At 42.7% G+C, this 23,893-nt stretch overlaps 1 long non-coding RNA gene and 1 pseudogene across 3 annotated transcripts in view; one reads left to right on the top strand and one right to left on the bottom strand.

The window, feature by feature from the left end:
- Positions 1-23,893, bottom strand: part of LOC308652183 — a 188,100-nt gene that overhangs the window by 78,467 nt on the left and 85,740 nt on the right. The gene's annotated exons all lie outside the window — the stretch shown is intronic.
- Positions 14,397-15,429, top strand: LOC308652103 (glyceraldehyde-3-phosphate dehydrogenase-like; annotated as a pseudogene). Its single transcript has one exon. The product of its transcript is annotated as a glyceraldehyde-3-phosphate dehydrogenase-like (transcript).

The following is a 23,893-nucleotide window of genomic DNA, read 5'->3' as shown; positions in this document are numbered from 1 at the left end:
AAATCAATAGTTTTCATCAGAAAAGGTAAAGTCTAGCATAACTGAACCATTTAATTGCTTCATTCCAATAAACAAAAACTGCACATTTTAATGACTTGATTCGGGAGATCAATATCTAACCACATATTGCATTAAACAGCAACATGTGGTGGGATATTCGGAGTCATTTCCATTCCGAAAGCAGCAATCCTCTTTTTTATTTCATCCCCAGTGGCAATAGGTTGCTGCGCCTATGCGGTGCTATGATTTATATCAAATGAGTGACCTCTAGGGCCGTAAGACTGGAACGGGTGACTAGTTCTCAATGGTAAGCTACTGGCACTTGACAAAGAACCCGAAGCAGAATGAATTTACTTCTCTTTTCCTCAATCATCAACAGGCTCTGCCCTGACCCCCGTTCTGACTCCTATAACAAGATCTCCTGTCGCTGCCTGAAAAATTTACTGTCGTGCCTACTTCTCATTGAGCTCGAGTAAGTACTTCTGTCACCTTCAGTGAACTGAGTCCGGAGGAGATTTAACTAAACACCAGTCCCGGGTTAAAAACTAAATAAGCGTGTTTCCTATAAAGCAGGCGGCGTTCAAAGGCATCTGTTTCCAAATGGTATGATTTTCTGAAAAGTTAAATCTTTCTTTGTGCTACATTTAATTCAAAGCAACACTTGGGTCCCCAGACTCATTTATTCATGATGTGCCATGAACATGAAGCTCTGGTTAATACTCCAGACTTTAGGAACTGTTTATTATTGGAGGCCATTAGAAGACTGGTGTCCGTAGGGCACTTAAGTCATTTTGAAGGTTATCTGAAAATAGAAATTCTTACTAACCATTGAGAACTATCGTATGTGATATGCATAAACCGAATTCCCTCATGTTCGGCTGCAATAAATACACAGATATGCAGGAGGAAATAAAGACATCAGATTAAACAAGGTAAGCAGTCTCAGGTGTTCAGGGCATCTCTCTTCAGAGGGATATTTTAAAATATATTGTCATAAGGGCTTTTCAACAATTACTTTTAAAAAATCCAGATATTAAGTATCGATATAGTATACCAGTCACTACAACATACACATAAAGCACACGCCCACGTTAATGCAAGATACATGACTTTGAACCATCAACTTAAAATTATTAAACAACCAAAACAAACATTTGCAACCCTCATGTCAAAAGCCAGGCAATTAAAAAACTGATGTTTGACGGTTTATTCCATCTCACTAAAGCCTTTACGCAAAATTTCCACTCCCTCTTTAATTTTCAATTCTTCTACCCTCCCTGCTTCACAGCTCCTGGCTATTGGCTTTTACAATCTGTCCCTAGGGAGTGAGGAGTTATTACCCCTGTCGATGGAAGAGAAAGGGATGTTATTCCCTTGTCACCCTCTTCGGCTCCAGCAGATTCCAAGTGCTGATGTATAGCCTTCATTGGAGAAAGGCGGCCAAGGCGCTGTTAGTCCTCAGGCCTGTCAGATCCATCTACCTGTGCCACTGGCATTACTTACTGGAGTCAGAGTGACACTCGGTGTCCCCAGAGTCGACAGAAAAACTCCAGGAGCAAATGCTGCACAGGGCATTCTGGCACTGTGGAGTAAATACCACAACAAATGTCCGAGCGCTGCTGAGGCAGAAAGGACTCCTGGGCCGCCCTCCCTTTGCACAGGGGCCACAAAGCAAATGCAAATGTGCATCTTAGACATCTGCAGAAATGCACCGAGTTTGTTTTCTAAGGCACTGAAAATGAAATAAACATGGTGGTGACTGCGGGAAACGCTGAGAAAAGCTCATTTACAACATTTGGGGGTACTGTAACATGCATTCACACTTTTTCAAATCTGTTGATCCCTCTTGATACAGTGATCTCATTATTACATCATGACAGTTAAGAAATTGGAAATCTCTACTTTATTCTTAATTTGTAGGCCTCTGCTTTTGCATTCTGTCTCATACACACACATGTTCAAAATATATGAATAAATGCTTCCATTAATTATCCAAAAATCACAATATTTTACATGGCTAGAATATTAATATTAATTTCTAGAACTCAGTCATGAGTCTTCCCCCTGCCCCACTAAGAAATGTCTGGTCAGCTCCAGGCCATGGGACTTTTATGACAAAATACATGAAACCTTCTATTCATTTTGTCTTTGGTTTGCACTTTTTATCTTTCTCCCTACCTGACTTTACCCAAGGTGGGTATCAATGGCCTGGTCCAACCTGCCTAGTGAGTGAAGAGGACCAAGTCCTGATGAGGTCACTATGAGTGGCACCAGGATCTGATACAGTGAGCTCCAAGAGTCTTGGATTTCATGCCTCTATCAAAAAACAAACAAACAAACAAACAAAAAAACCTTCTGAGCCTGCAACTTTATTTATCTAAATTATATACAACTAGGGGTCCCAAAGATTTATCCAAATGCTCAGCATCAAATATGCCTCAGACTTTTCCAATGTTAGCAAGATAATAGAGTTCATATCTTACAGGTTATGTAATACCCCCTGGGGTGGGGGGAGGGATCTAGGACAGAAACACACAATGAAACACATTAAGACTTCGATAGAGAAATGCATGATTATTCTAATTATTTGCACTAATTTATTTAAGTAAAGGCTATCAATAGTCACATCTCTGTTCAGCCTGGGACAGGGGAATTGTCAAATGAATTATGAAGTAGTTTCCAGTTTTCAGAGCTTTTTAGACATCAGGATTGTCGATAAGGGATTGTGGACCTTCACTTCTAGGTTAGGGATGATATAAAACATGCTTTAAAAAATAGGTAATAGGGGATGGGATGAAAACAGATGGAAATTCTAACGTTTTCCTTTTCTACGCCCACAGTACACACCCTCTCTGTTTTGGAAACCTCTAGACACTAGGGCTTGTAAAAGGCTCCAAAGGGCAGCCAGATACATACGGAGTCACTTCCTCTCCCTACAGAAAATGCAAACTGCAAACTGTCTGCAGTTAAGAGCCAACACCCAGGCGGACCCTTCAGGTCCTCTAATTCCTGGGATGTACAACACCTTCACGGGAAGACTTTGCCTTTCTCAGGAAGAAAGCCTAAGATGATCCCTTTGTCAACCCAAGTCTCCGATAACTAGGGGGACCCATTCACATAGTTTACATTTTGTATTTGCCAAAATTCTTCCAAGTGTCTTGGATTGGCACCAGCGTTCTTTCTCTAGACTCGACCTGCCTTTGCTGTTCCTGATGGCAATGTCCTAGTACGAGTCAGTAATCTATCTCCCAGAGTAGGCCCAGTGAAGCAAGGAGAGCAGAAGGCCAAAGCCAATGGACAAAGGGGCTGTTTTTGCTTGAAGTCATCAGTTGAAGTAAATTTTAAATTGTGGGGCTGGGGATGTGGCTCAAGTGGTAGCGTGCTCGCCTGGCATGCTGGGGCCCGGGTTCGATCCTCAGCACCACATACAAACAAAGATGTTGTGTCCGCCAATAACTAAAAAATAAATATTAAAATTTAAAAAAAAATTTAAATTGTGGGTAAAGCACTTTCCCCAAAGAGCTACCATTCATCATATGTGGCTGTCCCCACACCCCCTGGCCATACCCTCCTTCACGCTTATTCACATTCTTTTAGATGAAAAGAATCACAAGGAGGCCACATGATGGATGATCATGATGCCCGAGTACCTAGACTACTCCTAAGCATTAGAATTTTCTTTTCTCTGAATTTTTCCTCTGGCTTTTACTTTGCTTCCACTTAGGCCAAAAGGGCACCACTGTTCCTTCATTGATTGCTATTGCAGTGACTATCCTGGGCATCACAAGCAGAGAGTAGACCCCACCCCATCCCTCACCCTTCCTTATGGCCCTGTTCCCCCAACCCCTCCCAGCCATCAGGTAGGGCCCTATGTCTAGAGGGACAAAAAGTCTCTGTTGATTAATGCAGAAAGTCTTAGAAGTCACATTAGCTGTGTTCTTATGCACAGTACCTCAGTTTGACTCTTCCATGGATGTTACCAAAGCTGTTGTAACTCTGGACTCCACATGGGCTGAGCAATCTGTGTGCATATCCGTTGTGTTCACTGAATGTTAGCATTTATAAAAATGTCCTGAGCCTCTTCTTACTGTCAACACAAAAGGGCTCAGAATCAAATATGCCTCTGGCTTTCTATTATTAATTCAATACACCTAGAATTTATATAATAAATTCTTTATACCTAGAATTTTGAGATTCCCCCGTGGAGGCCTGATCATTCCTAGCGCCGTGGACGACAGCCGCCCTAAACATGGACTGTCTAAAACAGCAGTGAACACAGACATTTTAAATCCTCAACTTTTCTCTTTTAAAAAAATAAATAAATAAGTGAGATGATATCCTCTTTTCCCTCCATTGTGATCTGTATCTCTCAGCTTTCTGCATTTTTGTTTCTCACCATGTCACAGATTTGGCAAATAAGAACAATAATCCCTCATGGTGTACAGACCATGTCTGACCCAAACTGCCTGGCCCAGGAGAACCAAAAGTCCCGGAACTTTTCAAGGTGTCAGGCTAATTCCAGTCACATTTCCAGGAGGTCATCCAGTTCCTACTGATGACAGGAAGATGTGCAAGTGACACATCATCCCCGGGATGGTGCCTCTCGTTCTGGGGCAGCACAGACAAGTAGAAATGTAACACCAGCCACCAATGTTAAATTACATGTTTTTTTTTTAATTTATAAAAAAAAGATAAAAAAGAAGCAGATGAAATTTTATTAACATTTTATTTAATCTAAAATATTGACATGTGAAATTATCAATGAGATATTTTATTCATACAAAGTCTTCAAAAGGGAGGATTTATTTTCTATTCACACCGCATCTCAATGTGGAATAGGTATTTTCATGAGATACAGTGGATATGCACTTAGGGTTCATAAAACTTAATGAAGAAAATGTAGATTCAGGCCCGTGTCAGTGGAGCACTCTTCCAGTGGCTCAGGAGGCTGAGGCAGGAGGATTGAGAGCTCAAAGCCAGTCTCAGCAATGGCAAGGCGCTAAGCAACTCAGTGAGACCCTGTCTCTAAATAAAATACAAAATAGGGCTGGGAATGTGCCTCAGTGGGCAAGTGCCCCTGAGTTCAATCCACAGTACCAAAAAAAAAGAAAAGAAAATGTAGATTCACCTGGGCATGATGGGTGCCGGCCTGTAATCCCAGAGGCTCTGGAGGTTGAGGCAGGAGGATTGTGACTTCATCACCACCCTCAGAAACTTAGAAAAGCACTTAGCAACTCAGTGAGATCTTATCTTTAAATTAAATACACAAAAGGGCTGGGAAGGTGGCTCAGTGCTTGAGCACTCCTGGTTCGATCCTCAGTACAAAAAAAAAAAAAAAAAAAAAAAAAAGAAAATGTAGATTCACATACTCGAGTTGTTCCAAACCAGACTTAAAAGTTTCCCCCCAACAGACTCAAGTTATATCATTAACTTTACATTAAATTAGTTAAAATTTAAAATCCAGTCCCCCAGACACAACAGTGACATTTGCAGTGCCAGATGGCCCCCTGGGACTTGTGAGTTCGGAACTGACAGGGCAGACCTAGAGGAACACAGGTGCCGGGTCGGAGGCCAGTGGGCAGCTTCAGTCCCCTTTTGGTCTCCTTGGGGTCTCTTCAGCCTGGCAGCCAGTCCAGCCTTGCTCATGTCCTTGGCTAAGAGAAATTCTGAGCTATTAGAGCTACCAAGGGAGATGAGCTCCACTGCACCGTGCCATGTTCCCCCATGAGACACGCCTGGGTCAGGGTTGGACTGGGAAGCAGAACTGTAATGAGCGCCGTGGACCAGGATTTATTATAGGCCTCGGACATTACACAGTGGAGGGCAGGAGGGAGGGAGGGAGGGAGGGGTTGAAAGATCAGAGACACCTCACTAGCCAGCGTCCTGAAGCCCTGGGGTGGGGGCCAGTCGGGGCCCTGTAGACCGCCAAGCGCTTGCAGCTGCAGGCTCAAACACAGAGTCTATGGAAGGAAGTCTGTTGCAGCTGCTGCACCTGGTGACAGGCATGGGTGGCTCTTGTCACCAGGGACAGTAGTTAGATGCAGAGGAGAGCAAACACAAGCTGGAACCCGCTGCCATCTCTGTGTCTGTCCCTCAATGACATCTAACTCTGCCAACCTACAAGAGTAAAAGCTGTGGATTCCCTTCTGCCCGCTAAAGCCTCCCCACCCCCACCCCAACACACACACCCTATTTTCTCCTTCAGCCAGTTCTACCCAGAGCCATCTAGGGGACAGCTGGGAGTCACAGTTCCCCTTAGCCAAGTTAGTGCAGTAGAAAACCACCACACAGGAGCTTTGCCCACTCTCAGGACGGAGGAACGTGTTTGCTCCTATCTCAGGGACAACATGAAACACATAACTACTCTTATTTCTGTCTTTGCAAGCGACTGCTCAGAAACTCAAAACCCAACTTACAGAACCCCGTCCACAGCAGTACAGGTGCCGAGAGGTGCGTTTGCCTGCTTCTCCCAGCTTTATTTTATTTTTCTAGGCAGCCCCCCCTTCTCTCGTTTATTTGTTTTACCCTGTTTTTGTTTTAGAGGTTATATTTAGCAGTTTCTTATGATTTTTGATCAAGAGATTGTATAAATACACATATGGATGGATAATATAGACGGGGCAGATGAATAGATGGGTCTGGCCACAGCCAACCTCTCCAACTTTGTCTTATGAACTCTGCTTTCCCTGCTCCAGCTAAATGGGCCTGTTTCCTAAACACACCACGTTCCTCCCACCAGGGTTGCTTCTCTTCCCTGTGATGGTTTGGATAGTTCCACATGTTGGAGGCTTGGCTCCCAGGGTGGCAGTGTTGGGAGAATGGAGTGAACCTTTAAGAAGTGGAGCCTCCTGGGAAGATGCTCAGGGATCAAGATGGTCTCATAGGACCCCTGGTTCTTTTGTCAAGGTGCATATAAAAGAACAAGCCTGTTGACTTCCTGTCTGGCAATGTTATCACTCCCTTTTGCACACACTCCCAACCACTGTCCTGCTATCCACAATGGGGTGCTCACAAGAGCAGATGCCATGCTCTTGAATCTCCAAAACTGTGAGCTAAAGAAACCTCTTTTCTTTATATAAAGTCACCCAGCCTTGGGCATTTTGTTATAGTAAAAGAGAATTAACACACTCCTCATGACAGCATGCTGATTCCTGAAGATGTTTTAGGACTGCTCAATCTACAAGTAGACACCTCAACTCACAGTCACTATGATACCATGCTATTCTTTCACCACTCGTATCACAATGAGCCATAACCTGTTCTATCTATTTCTCTCTCTCTCCCCCCACCTTGAAAAGATGTAAGCTCCATGAGGGCAGTGAGCTCACCTGTCTCTTGGACAGCTGAATTTCCAAAGCTAGAACAGTGCCTGGCCCTAAACTGACTCTTAATACATATGAAATGAGTGAATTAATGAGTGGACATCTCATCAATCAATCAATAGAAAGATACCTACTTTTTATTTTAAATTAATCTACAATTTGAATTTCTATCTCAAATTACTTATCTCTAATAATTTTTTTTAAAGGAAATAATAGCGGAAGGAAGGGTTTGACAGGAGAGGGGAACATGTTCAGCCTCCTGTTCAAACTAGTTTAGTCAAAAGTTAAGGACACTGTTTCCCCCCTCTCACCAAATAAACAGTAGTCAGGGGTCTTCATGAACACATACACTTCTCACTATTCCTTACTTCTCCCGAGTATGCAGAGCACTGTGACAGTTTGTGTTTATTTTGGAGCTATTTTTTCTATACCTGTGCTGTTGGCCAATCCCAGTTCCATCCAATTTTTTTTTAACAGAGAAGACAGAAGAAGGTTCTAAGGAACTTGAAAATGTTCTCACAAATATTTTTTTTTTTGCCTTTGACATCAATTCTGGTGTTTTCTCTTTATTGGGATGAGAGAAGTCAGGGCCTCCTGCCAATATAGCAATCAACCCTGGAAATTCGAATGGCCCAGAGCCTTGGTGCCTATTTTCAGTTGCTCCTAACTTCTGCTTTAGCTGCTGCCCTGAACCACAAGGATAGCACGATGTGAATGATGAGACTACTCATGATAGAGCTATTAATTGCCAAGTGCAGTGGCTCAGGCCTCTAATCCTAGTGACTCAGGGGGGCTGAGACAGGAAACAGGAAATTCAAGGCCAGCCTGGACAATTTAGCAGGACTCTGTCTCAAAATAAAAAATAAAAAGGGCTGGGGGTGGGTAGCTCAGTGAGCTACCTATGGGCTCAATTCCAGTACCACATACCAAAAAAAAAAAAAAATCTATAAATTAAAATATTCATTACAAAAGTGTGTCTACTCTTCTGTGAAATGTTGGATCGTGTCAGCGGCTCATTTTTCTATGGTGCTACTTAACTTTTTCTTGATGTTTTATAGGAATTACTTATATTATGTAAAACTAAATGAATTGCCAATATTTAATCTTTTTTTTTTTTTTTTTTTTTGCTGGGTGGGGGGACCTATAAGAATGCCAGTTTGGACTGGGCACAGTGATACATGGTGATACACACCTGTAATGCCAGCGACTCAGAGACCAAGGCAGGGTTATCACAAGTTCAAGGCCAATTTCAGCAACTTGGCAAGATCCTGCCTCAAAATAAAAAACAAAAAGGGCTGGGGATGCGGTTCAGTAGTAGAGGGCCCCTGGGTTCAATTTCCAGTACCAGGGGCTGGGGTTGGGGCTCAGTGATAGAGCGCTTGTCTAGCACGTGTGAGGCCTTGGGTTCGATCCTCAGCACCACATAAAAATTTTTTTTAAATGTATAAAACATAAATAAATAAAATTTCCTCAGAAGAAGAAGCTAGTTTTGTACAATTCAACCTAATATATTCTGGAAATTTTTTAAAATAAATATTTTCTTCCAGTGTATGGTTTTTAAAAAGTATCTACAAAATGATCAACACTGTGATTCCTCTTATATGAGGTACCCAGAGTAGACAAATTCATGGAGATGACAATGGAATGATGGTTGCTAGGGCCTGGAGGGAGAGAGGATTAGGAAGCTACTGTTTCTTTTTTTTTTTTTTCCTAATTTTTATTGTTGGTTCTTCAAAACATTACAAAGCTCTTGACATATCATATTTCACACTTTGATTCAAGTGGGTTATGAACTCCCATTTTTACCCCGTATACAGATTGCAGAATCACATCGGTTACACATCCACTGATTTACATTTTGCCACACTAGTGTCTGTTGTATTCTGCTGCCTTTCCTATCCTCTACTATCTCCCCTCCCCTCCCCTCCCCTCCCATCTTCTCTCTCTACCCCATCTACTGTAATTCATTCCTCCCCCTTGTTTTTTTTCCCTTTCCCCTCACTTCCTCTTGTATGTAACAATGAGGGTCTCCTTCCATTTCCATGCAATTTCCCTTCTCTCTCCCTTTCCCTCCCACCTCTCGTCCCTGTTTAATGTTAGTCTTCTTCTCATGCTCTTCCTCCCTACTCTGTTCTTAGTTGCTCTCCTTATATCAAAGAAGACATTTGGCATTTGTGTTTTAGGGATTGGCTAGCTTCACTTAGCATAATCTGCTCTAATGCCATCCATTTCCCTGCAAATTCCATGATTTTGTCATTTTTTTAATGCAGAGTAATACTCCATTGTGTATAAATGACACATTTTTTTATCCATTCATCTATTGAAGAGCATCTAGGTTGATTCCACAGTCTAGCTATTGTGAATTGTGCTGCTATGAACATCGATGTAGCAGTGTCCCTGTAGCATGCTCTTTTTAGGTCTTTAGGGAATAGACCAAGAAGGGGAATAGCTGGGTCAAATGGTGGTTCCATTCCCAGCTTTCCAAGAAATCTCCATACTGCTTTCCAAATTGGCTGCACCAATTTGCAGTCCCACCAGCAATGTACAAGTGTACCCTTTTCCCCACATCCTCGCCAGCACTTGTTGTTGTTTGACTTCATAATAGCTGCCAATCTTACTGGAGTGAGATGGTATCTTAGGGTGGTTTTGATTTGCATTTCTCCGACTGCTAGAGATGGTGAGCATTTTTTCATGTACTTGTTGATTGATTGTATATCCTCCTCTGAGAAGTGTCTGTTCAGGTCCTTGGCCCATTTGTTGATTGGGTTATTTGTTTTCTTATTGTTTAATTTTTTGAGTTCTTTGTATACTCTGGATATTAGGGCTCTATCTGAAGTGTGAGGAGTAAAGATTTGTTCCCAGGATGTAGGCTCCCTATTTACCTCTCTTATTGTTTCTCTTGCTGAGAAAAAAACTTTTTAGTTTGAGTAAGTCCCATTTGTTGATTCTTGTTATTAACTCTTGTGCTATGGGTGTCCTATTGAGGAATTTGGGGCCCGACCCCACAATATGTAGATCGGAGCCAACTTTTTTCTTCTATCAGACACAGTGTCTCTGATTTGATATCAAGCTCTTTGATCCATTTTGAGTTAACTTTTGTGCATGGCGAGAGAAAGGGGTTCAGTTTCATTTTGTTGCATATGGATTTCCAATTTTCCCAGCACCATTTGTTGAAGATGCTATCCTTCCTCCATTGCATGCTTTTAGCCCCTTCATCAAATATAAGATAGTTGTAATTTTGTGGATTGATCTCTGTGTCCTCTATTCTGTACCATTGGTCCACCCGCCTGTTTTGGTACCAGTACCATGCTGTTTTTGTAACTATTGCTCTGTAGTATAGTTTGAAGTCTGGTATCGCTATACCGCCTGATTCACACTTCCTGCTTAGAGTTGTTTTTGCTATTCTGGGTCTTTTATTTTTCCATATGAATTTCGTGAAGCTACTGTTTCAAGAGTAGTTTTGAGTTTAAGAAGATAAGAACATTCCAGAGATTGGTAGTGGTGATTGTTGCACAACCATGTAAATTTACTTAATGCAACTGAATTTATGCCCCAAAATGGATGAAATGGCAAATCTTACATGTAAGTTACCACTGAGTGGGTACACAGAGTCATAACTAGCCAGCAGCATTGGACAGTATAAATTTACACCTTGCAGTGGGTTGAATAACAGCTTGTAAAAACATCCAGATGAGCCAAGCGAGGTGGCGCACGCCTGTAATCCCAGCAGCTCAAGATGCTGAGGCAGGAGGATTGCAAGTTCAAAGTCAGCCTCACAACTTATCAAGGCCCTAAGCAACTCAGTGAGACCCTGTCTCTAAATAAAAAATATAAAAAAGGGTCAGGGATGTGGCTCTGCATTTGAGCAACCCTGGGTTCAACCCCCGTTCAAAAAAAAAAAAAAAAGCTTCAAACTCCTCAGTCAGGTTAATACAATCACAAGGATCTTATCTTAATTCGCAATTATGCACTCATTAAGTCGTCACTTAAGCCTATCTCTCTCATTAGACTTTAAAGTCCAAGAGACTGAGGATTGTTTTTCATCACTCTTGAATCCATGGTGCCTGGCCCTTGTAAATATTTAATATGATAATTGTTGAATAAATGTGCAAAAATGGCTACACTGATTTGTGACATACACAAAATTCACTCAGAGGAGCCCGGAGAGGGCCATCAAAAAGATTCTTACCAGTATAATTCTGCAGAGCGACCTGCCCGAAGGCCGTGTTCCATGACACAATACCGACTGAGTTGAGGAGCGGAGGCTGAGCTCCCTAAGTCACCCCACCAAGTGCAGATCAGCGGGACTCAGATGTGGGTTGGGGAGAAGCCTGCGCCACAGGTCTCTCCCCCTGCCAGACCAATGGCTACCTGGGACAGTCATAGCTCCAGGCAGATCCCTGGAGCCCAGGAGCCCAGTCCAGGGTGCAGCACACTTACAGCCCCTGCTCATGGCGCTGCCACTACCAGTTTTTTGATCAAAGCAAGTCATATGGTCAAGTTCAAAGTCAAAGAGACAGAGAAGTAGACTATGCCGCAGTGGGAGGGGAGGAAGAGGGAATATTTGTGGCACGATGATTTCAGCTATCACAGATGGTCATGCTCCAGAGCAATTGCATCCAAAGGAAAATGAGAAGCCAGGGCCACCGCCAGCTTGGGCAGACATACTGCAATTATGAAGTCACCGTGAATAGAGAAAACAAACAATGGTATCAAGTAAAGCCCCCAAATTCAAAGGCACAAATAAGAGCCACCACTGCAAATTGCTGGGATTTATTTAGCCTTGCTAATGCGTGCCAAGGAAGCCTTCCACCAATGACTGTGATAGTGTAAGAAGTGAATGTGCAAGGAGGAAAAACTGGAAAAAAAAAAAAAAAGGAGAGATAGAAGAAATGAAATGCAGTTAAAGCAAGAGAATCAGGGGTAAAATTTTATCATTATAGTTTGGAATTTTCTTTATTGTGGTTTTTATAGTCTCTCAATTCAAATAGAAAGGATTGTTTTAAAGTTTCACATGATTGCACAGTAAATACCCAGTCAGTTCTCCTGTCCACAGCCATGGTGGTTATTTGAAAATGTAAATGAGATCATGTCACACCCTACTGAAAGCTCTTCAAAGGCTCCCTGTGGCTCTCAAGCTAAAAATTCAGCCCCCTTTCAATGGTTTGTGTCTCAACTGGCCCCAGCCCAACTCTTCCACCTCATTTCTCATCCATTCCCCTTTCCATCCTCTGAGCTCCAGACATGTTAGGCATTTGTGTTTAATTCAATGTCAGGTGTCATCTCTAGGATTTTGCACATGCTGTTCCCTATTCCTGAGACACTGTTCCCCACCTTTCTTTGTCTGGCTAATTTCTACTCCTTTCCATGGGAAAACCATCACTTCCTCAGAAAAGGCTTCGGTGACCTATGCTTCCACTATCCTAATAGTTGCCACATTTTAACCTGTTTTCCTAAGTTTCCCTACCCCAAACAAGACCACAGGGCTGACCCACTCCCCACTATACCCTCAGTCTACTGGTACATAGGAGGCACCCCCAAAACATTCCCTGACCGAATAAGTACATGAAATTCCTGGCCAAATGGCGTCTAAAATTACCAACTAAGGGCTGCTTCCTGTTTGTCTCTATAAAAATAAGATTTGGATTCATTTTTATTAAATCAATTTTAAAATTCAGAATATTTTTTAAAAATCATGGTTTCTGCCATTTTTGCCAAAATTCTCTCTTTCCCCTCTCAGAAGCTGCCAACTCTAACACCAGAGATTTTTCACTGTGACAGAAATACTGTTGAGTCTTTCTCTGAAAACACTACGGACTCAGCATGCCCTGGGCACTGACAGGAGGTACCCTGCTTCCAATTTGTACTCATTCTTCAAACTCCAGCTCAAACATCACCACTTCTAGAAGTCTTCTCAGATGCCATCAACACCTCAGCCCAAGTCTGAGAGCCCCTCTCGTGTGCCCTCATTGATAGCTGCACACCTTCATCCTAATACTGACCTAATCTTGCAAGTAAGCATTTGTCAAGCTTAGGGGAAGGAACTTGGCATAAGTGACAGGTGATGTATATGTGACCTTGGTCAGAATCCTTTTTATGACCAATTGATGACTAGCTTTTTTTTTATTATTTCCAAGCAATATGCTACCTTCAAATCAATACAAGCATTAAATAATGTTCCCATACTATTACCTGCCTGACTGGGGTGCTGTAAACACACAATTCCACAGGCATTAAATATGAGATTTTTTTTTTTGTACCAGTGATTAAATCTAAGGGTGCTTAACCACTGAGCCATATCCCTAGCCCTTTTTATTTTTTATTCTGAGACAGAGTCTTACTAAGCTGCTTAGGGTCTCACCAAGTTGCTGAGGCTGGCTTTGAACTTGCAATCCTCCTGCCTCAGCCTCCTGAGCCACTGGGATTACAGCAGTGTGCCTCGGCACCCAGCGAAAAGCTTTTTAAGATAAACATAATAATAATGTTCCAGGAGTTCTACATACACTCACTATCTCATTTCCTCTCCCCTACAACAATCATCATCTTCCTGTGAGGTGGAACCTTTGCTATCATTCCCATTTTGCACACAAGGAAACTGAGGCAAAGAGAAGTTAAGTAACATCTTTGAGGTCGCACAGCTACTACGTGGCAGAGTTGGGTCGACACCAGCACAGTCCAGCTTGGGAGCTTGGGCTCCAAACCGCCTTGCTGATGCTGTGACTGACCCAGCACTTCTGCTTCTCTCGGTTCTCAGTTTTAATAATAAATTCATTTGTTTTTTTTTCGAGAAGGTGAGGGAAAGGTACAGTATCATTTTATAATCGATGGAAAATAAAACAAAAATTCTGTTTGGAAGGTGGTACAGACTGGGTGGTATCCCCCTGAAATTCCTCTTTTGAAACCATGAGCTTGAATGTGACTACGTTGAGAGATGGGCTTTCAGGAGAGAATTAAGTTTAGATGAAGTCATAAGGGGTGGGATCCTAATCTGGTAGGATCCGTGTCCTGATAAGAAAAGGAAGAGGCTCTCTGCTCCTTCCCGTTTGACAGGCAGCCACTTCTCCCCATGCAGTGATGGTGAAGGTCGGAATGAAAGGATTTGACCATATTGGGCTCCCGGTCACCAGGGCTGCTTTCACCTCTGCCAAGGTGGACATTGTCGCTATCAATGACCTTCATTGACCTCAACTACATGGTCTATGGGTTCCAGTATGATTCTACCCATGGTAAATTCCATGGCAACGTCAAGGCTGAGAACAGGAAGCTTGTCATCTAATGGAAAGTCCATCTCCGTCTTCCAGGAGCGAGATCCCGCCAGCATCCAATGGGGGTGATGCTGGTGCTGAGTATGTTGTGGAGTCCACTGGTGTCTTCACTGCCATGGAGAAAGCCGGGGCTCATTTGAAGGGTGGGGCCAAAAGGGTCATCATCTCTGCCCCTTCTGCCCATGTCCCCATGTTTGTGAAGGGCATGCACCATGAGAAGTAGGACAACTCCCTCAAGATTGTCAGCAACGCCTCCTGTGCCACCAACTGCTTAGCCCCCCTGGCCAAGGTCATCGATGACAACTGCGGCATTCTGGGAGGACTCATGACCACAGTCCACACCATCACTGCTACTCAGAAGACTCTGGATGGCCCCTCTGGGAAACTGTGGCGTGATGGCCGTGGGGCTGCCCAGAATATCATCCCTGCATCCACCGGTGCTGCCAAGGCTGTGGACAAGGTCATCCCTGAACTGAATGGGAAGCTCACTGGCATGGCTTTCCGTGTGCCCACTCTCAACGTGTCAGTTGTGGATCTGACCTGTTGCCTGGAGAGAGCTGCCAAATACGATGACGTCAAGAAGGTGGTGAAGCAGGCATCAGAAGCCCCCTCAAGGGCATCCTGGGCTACAGGGAGGACCAGGTGGTCTCCTGCGACTTTAATAGTAATACCTACTCTTCCACTTTTGATGCTGGGGCCGGCATTGCCCTCAACGACCACGTGGTTAAGCTCATTTCCTGGTATGACAATGAATTTGGCTGCAGCAACAGGGTGGTGGACCTTATGGTCCACATGGCCTCCAAGGAGTAAGAGCCCCTGCACCACCTGCCTCAGCAAGAACACAGGAAGAGAGAGGCGCTCAGCTGCTGGGGAGTCCCTGCCCCTAACTCAGTCCCTCGACACACTGAGAATCTCCCCTCCTCCCCATTTCCATCCCAGATCCCCTGAAGAAGGGGAGGGGCTTAGGGAGCCCTACTGTCACATACCATCAATAAAGTTCACTGCAGTCCCCCTGCAAAAAAAAAAAAAAAGGAAGAAACAACAGAAAACTCTCTCAGTCCATGTGTGCACAAAGAAAAGGGGATATGTGAGGATCACAATAAGAACCCAGGAAGAAAACCCTCCCCGGACATTAACCCTGAGAGTCCTGACTCCAGCCTCCAGAACCATGAGAAAATAAATGACTGTCATTAAAGCCACTCGGTCTGCTCTATCTTGTATGTCAGCCCAAGCAGACCAGTGCAAAAGGCAGTCACAGCTGGGTGCAGTGGCACTTGCCTATAATCCCAGAGGCCTAGGAGGCTGAGGCAGGAAGAACCCAAGTTCAAAACCAGCCTCAGCAACTTAGCAAGACTCTGTCTCAAAATAAAAAATAAAAATGGCTGGGGATGTGGCTCGAGAGTAAAGATCTCCTGGGTTCAATCCCCAGTACCAAATTTTTAAAAAGGGGAATCACAAACAAACTTCATAGTTAAAGACAAGCTAAAGATTAGGAAATAAGTAGTAAAGGAAAAGATGTATCAGAAACTAGTTTTGGGCTGGGATGTCACTCAGTGGCCCTAGCACACACAAGGCCCTGTGTTGGATCCCTAGCACCATCAAAAAAGAAAAGAAAAGAAAGAAAAATTAAAAAATACTAGTTTGATCAAATATCACAACGCTATCAGGGAGTATTCCATTTTGGAGTATAGAATTTCTTGTCATCAACAAGAAATGTTTGCTGCTATCTACCATCTCTTCCCCCAAGAAGTCTGTGGTCAACTTAGACATATACTGAACAGCATGTGAGTGAGAAAATGTGTGTAAGACTGCAAGACACCATGTGCTGAAAGAGGGGTGCAAGTGCTCATTTCAACAATAGTTTGGGGAGGTGGGGGCAGGTACTTAGGATTCTATGTGGTTCACAGAGGAAGAACAGTTTGCAAATAAGCAGTCACTTGGAACAGACACTTAGAACAAGGCGCGAAGCCTAAGAGATGAAACACAACTGGCAAATTCAACAGCCAGTAGCTGAGAGGTCTGCAGAACAGGGGAAGACTCGGAATGCATGCGTAGGGGGAAGGTGCAAAGGCTGGTGAGTGATTCGGGAAAACTAAAAGCCCGGGTTCTCGTGTAGAATTCATCCTACACAGAGCCGGACTGATGGGGGGAAATGCATGCAAAGATGTGCTTGGTAAGGTTATTCTGGAATGTGCGTGTAGACTAGAGAGGGGAGAATCTGGAGAGGGGATGACTCACCCAGAAGCAGGACAGTAATCCAACCTTTCAAGCTAAGATCTAGACTAGTCTGGTGGCCATAAAGACCACCACTGAGAAGGCGAAAGTGACACGCCAACAAATCTCTGCTTCTAAGTGGCACTCGAACAAATCCCCGCTTCTCTGAGGAACACCGGCATATGGCTACCCCTTCCTCCCTGCCTCCACTGTAACCAAGGGACTACTCCTCATCTATCAGAGAGCTGCACCGGTGGCTCCCTGTCTGTCTCTAGAACTGAAACCCCACCAGTTACTACCATGAGTGGTATTCTGCAGCCAACTGGTACCGGCTCCCAAGAGGCAATGGGGAGAGTCTCAAAAATGTTGCAAGTTGGTTGTTAAAATTAAATTATTAAATGTACTTACAATCGGATAGAGAATACTTATATTATCACAGGTATTATTACAGGTAGAGTAATAATACACAAAACTTGCCAGGCTTTGAGACCCAACATGGTGGCCGGCGAGGAGGCAGCACTTTCAATACCTCCACAGTAACGGGATCAGAGAGACCCATTAATACACCTACATGCTACCTGCTGAGAAACTTCTAGCAAAATTCTGCTGAAAGGAGACCTGCCGGGAATTAGTAAGTTTATTGGAAGTGTCAGTTTGTCTCGGCCACGTGGCGCAGGGGCCCAGTCCCGCCGGCCGCGCCAAAAGGCCGATGCTAGACCGGCCGCTGCCTGCCCGGGGCCCTGCCGGCCGGGCTCTGTGAACAGCCCCGCCCGCACAATGAACAGCCCCGCCCGCCTGGCTCTGCGAACGACCCCCGCGCAACCAGCGAAAGGCCCCGCCCACCCAGCTCAGGAGGCGACGTGAAGGGACCCTAACCAAGTCTTTATGAAATAGCAAACTGGGAGCTAAAACCAGAGATTGAGTCAGACCAGAGACAAGCCAGTTCCACCCCTCCCTTCGGATACTCCAGCAAGGAGCCAGGGGCCCACCACAGCAGAGAGGGGAAGTCACCAGAGTTCGGCCAACAAGATTCCTTCCCAGCGGAATCTACTTTAGCAGGTGTGTGACTCCCACCAACACCAGATACAAACAACCGGGAAACTTCAAAAATCTCTCTGTGGGCATGACCGTAAGGGCCAAGGGACTCCCGACCCCCAACTCCCCCTACCGCCAGTGACGTGGGCGTGAATGTAGGGGCAGGGGGAAGCAGAGAAGACTCCCCACCCCCAACTCCCCCAACCGCCAACAGAGAGGGCTTGACGGTAGGGGCGGAGGGAAACAGAGGGCACTCCTGACCCCAACTCCTCCTACTGCTAGCGGAGTAGTCATGATTGTAGGGTCTGAGGGTAGCAGAGGGGATTCTCGACCCCCAACTCACATTACCACCAGTGGCGACACCCAAGGTCTTAGCCACCAGCTTCCCAGGGCGTGCCCACCAAAGGGGTCCGGAAAAATTAAACTATTGACTCCCACACCACAGCTCCACAGCACTGGGGCTTAGATGAATGGTAGAGAGAATGCTCAGTCGTTCAGGAAATAGGGCACGCAGTGGGGCTGAAAGTGTAACCAGATCCTTGGGGAACCGCCTCTGGTGAGCAGGACCTGGCTGGCTGGCAGGAGGAAGGGGAGGAGAGGCCGGAGAAGTGGAACGACTCTGGACTAACAAGATTGAGAGACTCCCAGGAGCCGCCTTACAGGGATTGCTGTCGACACATAGAGGGCAAAACTCAGCCCGGAGGGCACAGCTCTGCCTACAGGAAGAGAAGAAAATGGATCTCTAAGACCTTATTTAATTTCTTATTTTATTTTATTCTATTTTTTCTCTCCCCTTTTCCTTCTTTCTTTCCCCTTCCAAGTTTTATTGTTCTTTCCATTCTCCTCTATTCTATCTCCCTCTCCTTCTTTCTTTTTAAGAGCACCTTCCTTCCCCTTCTCCCCAACTTTCATCCCAAGCATTACATCCTCCATTACGTGTAATTGTCTAAATGTAAATAGGTGAATGTTTCGAGGCTGTCTATAGGGCTCCTAAATACCTAGCTACTACCAACACCCTGATCCAATCGACGGTTAGTATCCCCCTTCAGTAGAGCAACCTTCTAAAGTAGCCAAGACATACTAACCCTTACACCTTCATAGCACCTAACCTAAACATAAAGTCCTAAGAACAAACAACAAATCTCTATATGCATACAGAATCCGGAAGCCCTTTATAAATTGAATGAATCAGCTTTAAAGTACAATAAAGCCCAACATCTCTAGGCATAATCTCCCACCACAAAGTAGAGACAACAGAGATATACAAAGCCAAAACAAATACATAGGAGAAAGCAGTTACAAAGCAGTCAAACAGAGCTGGAAAGTAACGTGAACATCATGAAAAAACAAGGGAAAAAAGGAGTACAAACAATGCAGGACAACTTAAGTCTACAGGAGGACCTAGAAGCATCAGAAGCATGGATAGGGAAAGAACTCAAGGCATACCTAACTCAGATGGAAAGGAATATTAGAGAAGACATGAGACAGCAAGTCCAAGCAATAAAAGTATACTTTGAAAATGAATTAAACAAACAAATTCAAATAGCAAAGAACGAGCTTTACCAGGAGATAGAGATCTTAAAAAAAAAACCAAACAGTAATTCTAGAAATGCAGGAAACTATAAACCAAATTAAAAATTCAAACGAGAATATTACAAATAGACTAGATCAAGTAGAAGTCAGAACATCAGATAATGAAGACAAAGTTTATCAACTTGAAAAGAATATAGTCAACACAGAAAAGATGCTTAAATCCCACGAGCAATCTATTCAAGAGATATGGGATGTCATAAAAAAACCAAATTTGAGAGTCATCGGGATAGAAGAAGGCATTGAGATTCAAACCAAAGGAATGGACAACATATTAAATGAAATAATTCTAGAAAACTTCCCAGAGATGAAAGATGGAATGGATTGCCAAATCCTGGAAGCCTACAGGACCCCAAACATTCAAAACCATAATAGACCAACTCCAAGACATATAATTATGAAGATGGCCAACATACAGAACAAGGAGAGAATATTAAAAGCTACGAGAGAAAGGAGGCAGATTACATTCAGGGGTAAACCAATTAGGTTAACAACTGATTTTTCATCACAGACTTTGAAAGCCAGAAGATCCTGGAACAATGTATTTCAAACACTGAAAAATAATGGATTCCAACCAAGAATACTGTATCCAGCAAAATTAAGCTTCAGATTTGACAATGAAATTAAAATCTTTCACGATAAACAAAAGCTAAAAGAATTTGCAGCCAGAAAACCAGCTCTGCAAAGCATTTTGAGCAAAATACTACAAGAAGAGGAATTGAAAAATAGTGCCCAAAACTAACAGGGGAAGGTATCTCAGTAAAGGGGGAGGAAAATAACCAAAAAGTAAAAACTAGCCAAACTAAAATAAATAAATAAATAAACATGACTGGAAGTCCAAATCATATTTCAATTGTAACATTAAATGTTAATGGCCTAAACTCACCAATCAAGAGACATAAGCTAGTAACCTGGATCAAAAAAACGAATCCAACAATATGCTGCCTTCAGGAGACTCATATGATAGGAAAAGACATACACAGGCTGAAGGTGAAAGGTTGGGAAAAATCATACCACTCACATGGCCCTTGGAAGCAAGCAGGAGTGGCCATGCTCATATTGAATAAAATCAACTTCAAACCTACGTTAATCAAAAGGGATAAAGAAGGACACTATATACTGTTAAAAGGAACCATCCACCAAGAAGACATAACAATTATCAATTTGTATGCACCAAACAATGGTGTGGCAACATTCATAAAACAAACTCTCCTCAAGTTCAAGAGTCAAATAGACCACAACACAATAATTATGGGTGACTTCAACACACCGCTCTCGCCATTAGACAGATCCTCCAGACAAAAGCTGAATAAAAAAACTAGAGAACTCAATAACATAATCAATAACCTAGACTTAACCGACATATATAGAATATATCAACCATCATCAAGTGGATACACGTTCTTCTCAGCAGCACATGGATCTTACTCAAAGATAGATCATATATTATGCCATAGGGCAACTCTTAGTAAATATAAAGGTGTGGAGATAATACCATACACCATATCTGCTCATAATGGAATGAAACTGGAAATCAATGATAAAAGAAGGAAGGAAAAGTCCTGCATCACATGGAAAATAAACAATATGTTACTGAATGATCAATGGGTTACAGAAGACATAAAGGAGGAAATAAAAAAATTCTTAGAGATAAACGACAATACAGACACAACATACCAGAATCTATGGGACACAATGAAAGCAGTTTTAAGAGGGAAATTCATTTCCTGGAATTCATTCCTCAAAAAAAGAAAAAACCAACAAATAAATGAACTCACACTACATCTCAAAACCCTACAAACGGAAGAGCAAAACAACAGCAAATATAACAGAAGAAAAGAAATAATTAAAATCAGAGCGGAAATCAACGAAATTGAAACAAAAAAAAACCATTGAAAAAATTGATAAAACTAAAAGTTGGTTCTTTGAAAAAATAAATAAGATCGACAAACCCTTAGCCATGCTAACGAAGAGAAGAAGAGAGAAAACTCAAATTACTAACATACGGGATGAAAAAGGCAATATCACAACAGACACTACAGAAATACAGAAGATAATTAGAAAGTATTTTGAAACCCTATATTCTAATAAAATAGAAGACAGTGAAGATATCGATAAATTTCTCAAGTCATATGATCTGCCCAGATTGAGTCAGGAAGACACACACAATTTAAACAGACCAATAACAAAGGAAGAAATTGAAGAAGCCATCAAAAGACTACGAACCATGAAAAGCCCTGGACCGGATGGGTATACAGTGGAGTTTTACAAAATCTTCAAAGAAGAATTAATACCAATACTTTTCAAGCTATTTCAAGAAATAGAAAAAGAAGGAGCTCTTCCAAACTCATTCTATGAGGCCAACATCACCCTGATCCCGAAACCAGACAAAGACACTGCAAAGAAAGAAAACTACAGACCAATATCTCTAATGAACATAGATGCAAAAATTCTCAATAAAATCCTGGCGAATCAAATACAAAAGCATATCAAAAAAATTGTGCACCATGATCAAGTAGGATTCATCCCTGGGATGCAAGGCTGGTTCAATATACGGAAATCAATAAATGTTATTCACCACATCAATAGACTTAAAGATAAGAACCATATGATCATCTCGATAGATGCAGAAAAAGCATTCGACAAAGTACAGCATGCCTTTATGTTCAAAACACTAGAAAAACTAGGGATAACAGGAACTTACCTCAACATTGTAAAAGCTATATATGCTAAGCCTCAGGCTAGCATCATTCTAAATGGAGAAAAACTGAAGGCATTCCCTCTAAAATCTGGAACAAGACAGGGATGCCCTCTCTCACCACTTCTATTTAATTTAGTCCTTGAAATACTATCCAGAGCAATTAGACAGATGAAAGAAATTAAAGGCATAAAAATAGGAAAAGAAGAACTTAAAATATCACTATTTGCGGACGAAATGATCCTATACCTAGAAGACCCAAAAGGGTCTACAAAGAAACTACTAGAACTAATAAATGAATTCAGCAAAGTGGCAGGATATAAAATCAACACACATAAATCAAAGGCATTCCTGTATATCAGCGACAAAACTTCTGAAATGGAAATGAGGACAACCACCCCATTCACAATATCCTCAAAAAAAATAAAATACTTGGGAATTAACCTAACAAAAGAGGTGAAAGATTTATATATGAAAACTACAGAACCCTAAAGAGAGAGATAGAAGAAGATCTTAGAAGATGGAAAAATGTACCCTGTTCATGGATAGGCAGAACCAACATCATCAAAATGGTGATATTACCCAAAGTTCTCTATAAGTTCAATGCTATGCCAATCAAAATCCCAACGGCATTTCTTGTAGAAATAGATAAAGCTATCATGAAATTCATATAGAAAAACAAAAGACCCAGAATAGCAAAAGCAATTCTAAGCAGGAAGTGTGAATCTGGAGGTATAGCGATACCAGAGTTCAAACTATATTACAGAGCAATAGTGACAAAAACAGCATGGTACTGGTACCAAAACAGGCAGGTGGACCAATGGTATAGAATAGAGGACACAGTAACCAATCCACAAAATTACAACTTTCTTATATTTGATAAAGGTGCTAAAAGCATGCAATGGAGGAAGGATAGCATCTTCAACAAATGGTGCTGGGAAAACTGGAAATCCATATGCAACAAAATGAAGCTGAACCCCTTTCTCTCGCCATGCACAAAAGTTAACTCAAAATGGATCAAAGAGCTTGATATCAAATCAGAGACTCTGCGTCTGATAGAAGAAAAAGTTGGCTCCGATCTACATATTGTGGGGTTGGGCTCCAAATTCCTTAATAGGACGCCCATAGCCCAAGAGTTCAATACAAGAATAAACAAATGGGACTTACTTAAACTAAAAAGTTTTTTCTCAGCAAGAGAAACAATAAGAGAGGTAAATAGGGAGCCTACATCCTGGGAACAAATCTTTACTCCTCACACTTCAGATAGAGCCCTAATATCCAGAATATACAAAGAACTCAAAAAATTAAACAATAAGATAACAAATAACCCAATCAACAAATGGGCCAAGGACCTGAACAGACACTTCTCAGAGGAGGACATACAATCAATCAACAAGTACATGAAAAAATGCTCACCATCTCTAGCAGTCAGAGAAATGAAAATCAAAACCACCCAAAGATACCATCTCACGCCAGTAAGATTGGCAGCCACTATGAAGTCAAACAACAACAAGTGCTGGCGAGGATGTGGAGAAAAGGGTACACTTGTACATTGCTGGTGGGACTGCAAATTGGTGCAGCCAATTTGGAAAGCAGTTTGGAGATTCCTGGGAAAGCTGGGAATGGAACCACCATTTGACCCTGCTATTGCCCTTCTGGGACTATTCCCTGAAGACCTTAAAAGAGCATGCTACAGGGATACTGCCACATCGATGTTCATAGCAGCACAATTCACAATAGCTAGACTGTGGAACCAACCCAGATGCCCT

The sequence above is a fragment of the Spermophilus citellus genome, assembly GCF_964194105.1.
Source record: "Spermophilus citellus genome assembly, chromosome: 6".
Lineage (NCBI taxonomy): Eukaryota > Metazoa > Chordata > Mammalia > Rodentia > Sciuridae > Spermophilus > Spermophilus citellus.
Note: the sequence above shows the minus strand (reverse complement) of the source record. Positions and strands in the feature narration are given on the sequence as shown.